This window comes from Bison bison, unplaced genomic scaffold (genome assembly GCF_000754665.1).
Source record: "Bison bison bison isolate TAMUID 2011002044 unplaced genomic scaffold, Bison_UMD1.0 scf7180017864482, whole genome shotgun sequence".
In the NCBI taxonomy this organism is placed as follows: Eukaryota; Metazoa; Chordata; class Mammalia; order Artiodactyla; family Bovidae; genus Bison; species Bison bison.
Window position 1 is genome coordinate 4586344 of NW_011495042.1, and position 3393 is coordinate 4589736.

Genomic DNA, 3393 nt, shown 5'->3' on the forward strand with positions numbered 1-3393 from the left:
TCTGTCAGGAAGCAGATGCATCAGCCCATTTTACAGAAGAGAAAATGAGGCTCAGGAGCATGTAGTCTGGAGAGGACAAAAGGGTCTTGAGATGAGGCCCTGGCTGCAGGGGGAGGAAGTGGCAGCAGGGGGAAGAGCTGCCTCTGTGGGCACCTGACACCCAAGCCAGCTCTGAGCTCCGTCCAGGCGGGGCGGGACCGGGCGGGGTGGGGCGGGGCCGGGCAGGGCGGCCAGAAGCCAGAGCTGGAGGGATCGGGGGAGCAGCAACATCTCCTCACCATCCATGACTTGAATGATCAATATGAGTGATTCTGTACCACAGGTCAAATGGCTGGCAGCTCCACATGCTCTAGGGAATATCTCATTTTGATCCACATGGCCTAGAAAGGCTGGGACTTTTAGAACCATTTCACTGACTGTTCACTGGAAGGACTGATGCTGAAGCTGAAACTCCAATACTTGGGCCACCTGATGAAAAGAGCTGACTCATTTGAAAAGACCCTGATGTTGGGAAAGGTTGAAAGAGGGAGGAGAAGGGGACAACAGAGGATGAGATGGTTGGAGGGCATGAGTTTGGGTAAACTCCAGGAGTTGGTGATGGACAGGGAAGCCTGGTGTACTGCGGTTCATGGGGTCACAGAGTCGGACACAACTGAGCGACTGAACTAAACACTGGTGTGGAGTCTGAGACCTGGAGAGCCAAAGGGACTCACCCTGGGTCACACACACGGGAAGCAGACGGATCTGAACCCAGGACCGCAGGATGACAGTGGCACAGCTTTGACTGGACTTCCCTCGTGGGGAAGAGGGAACTGCCAGACCTAGGAGTTCCCGCTCCAACCTGAGTGGCGGGGTGGCCCTGAGCAAGTCACTTCCCTTTTCTCCTCCCCCATAAATGGGCCTGACAGTCCATGTGGTGTGAAGGATGAAGTTCACGTTCAATCCTGAGTCATCCTGTAAGGGCTCTGTAAACCCCAGGACTTGGGTGCCCCTTCCCCTGGGAAGCCTGCCTTGGTTGCTCCCAGGGGCCTGGCTGCCTGAACGCTCCTCTGTGTATCTTCAAGGCATCATCACAGCTGGGTCCTGGGGCATACAGTAGGTGCTCACTCAAAATCCGCTGGAATGAGGATGGCCAGACAGGCTTGGGTTCAAATCCAGGGCCACTGCCTTGCCTCCCTGAGCCTCAGTTTACTCATCCATCAAATGGGATCACTAGCACCGCCCTTCGATGGCTTCCTTGAGGATTGACTGGGATATGTCTGGTGCACAGTAGGTGCTCAGCCCCCATGACTGTTCAGTGAACAGCAGCGTCCTGCTCAGCTCTGGCCTTCCCCTGCCTCCTCGGGGCTCCATCTGTGGGGCACCTCCCCTCTGTTCAGGGATCGCCTGCCCCGGGCAGCTGGCCCCCTGGAGCGGGCAACAGCCTGAGAATGTGGGTGGGGTCCCCGGGGGCGGCCCTGCCCCCAACCCCCTGCCGCTGCCGGACAGAGGCCTCAGTGTGGAGCTGCCGGGGTCCTTTCCCGGGCCCAGACCCATGACTGGACGTCTGAGAATGCCGCCCATTATCCGACTCACAGAGCACAAAGGCCCACGCAGGGGCTTGGCAGGCCCGGCGCCCGGGGTGGGTGCATGGGGGCTCCGGGTCCCCACCCCAGAGGGCAGGGCTGTGCCCAGAGCCGGGAGAGGGTGTCTCTCACACGCAGGAAGGAGAGCCATTTCCTCCAGCCTCTTGGGGAGACAAAGACAGAAGTGGGCAGGGGGCTTGTCACAGGCGAGGTGGGCGCCCCTCGGGAGCCCTGACACACGACCTAGAAGTCTACCCGCCCCCTCCCCACCCTGCCACCCCCTCCAGGGCATCCATCCTGGGGGATGGAATGCTCCAGAACCCTGAAAAAGGTCCACCCCCCTGGTCTTCCCCAGAGCTGGCCGTGGGCAGACACCCACCGAACCTCCCCAGCAGCACCAGGGGTCTGTAGTTGAAACCCAGGACGGTTATGGGTCCTGTGGCCCCGCCCACGCTGCCGCTCGAGGGTAACCCGGCCCCACCCATGTCCACTCCTGTAGGACGCAGAGACAGTGATGGGAGACCCAGCGTGGAGGGGCAGGGGCCACTTCAGGCCGACTCTTTGCTGTGTGACCTCAGGCAGGCCCCTAGGTGTCTCTCAACCTGGCATTCAGGTTGATGAGGGGAGGGAGACCCGGGCGGAAGGTTGGTTAACGGAGGCAAACTTTTGCATCCAGGTGGGTAACGGCAGTGGCATCGACAGCGTGTCTCGGTGGCAGCTAATACGAGGGTGACATCGTCATCTGGGTCTGGGGGCCTCTCCTGAGTGGGGTACAGATGATCCCATTTGAGGGGCTACGGGAGAGGACGCCTGCGATCCAGAGCTGGAAGGTCAGTGGACGCCCTGCTGCTTGACCTGCCGGGCCTTTGACGTGTCAGTTTTTCCGTTCTCGCCGCAGCCTTGGGAGCCTGCTTACCCTCCCCTTTGCCAGATGAGGAAACTGAGGCTCAAAGAGAGGCAGTTGCCACCAAGCTCACCCAGGCGGCTGGGGCAGACACAGCTGGGCCTGGAACTCAGGCCTCCCCAACGCCAGGGCAGGACACAGAGGGTCACAGTGGCCTAGCGTGGGGTTCAGAGGCCGCCCAGCCGTGCCACCGTGGGCAAAGGGTGGCACCTCCCTGACCCTCAGTGTTCCTGTCTGTAAAATGGGGCTGAGAAAACCCGGCCATCAGGCTTGTTCCCGGGGAGGGTGAGATGGGCAGAGCCTCGAGGAGGAGCTCCAGGGGGGCCCTGGCACTGTCGGGGGCCCAGGCTGGGGTGCCGAGCTGTCCCGGAGGACTCTGTCCCTGTCACCACGGCGGTGCGCGGAGCAGGGGGCGTGTGGGGATCACTTCCTGCAGGGGAAGTGCTGGCGGAGGAGGCCAGCCCACGGGACTGGAGGGCAGGGGCCCCCTCCTCCCTGTCAGCCCTGGCCCCACTGTTATTTTTTCCAATTGAAGAAGGAAAACATTTCCTCCTCCTCCTCCTCCTTGCACTCTGCCCTGGGCGGCCAGAGAGCAGAGGACAGACGTGTCAGGATGGGGAACCCCCCGCCCCCCGTCCCAGCCCAGGCGACAGGGAAAGGCCCGGGCTCCCCCTTCTCTGGGCCGGCCTGGCCGCTGGACCTCTGGGTGTCCAGGCAAGGACCTACCCCATCTGGGCACTGTGTCCTCGTCTCCAAGCACACTGGTTTCTATCAGTGTTTCCCAAATGTTAGACTCTTCATACCACCTGGATTGTGACCCTGCTGCTGCTAAGTCGCTTCAGTCACCAGGCTCCCCCGTCCCTGGGATTCTCCAGGCAAGAACACTGGAGTGGGTTGCCATTTCCTTCTCCAATGCATGAAAGT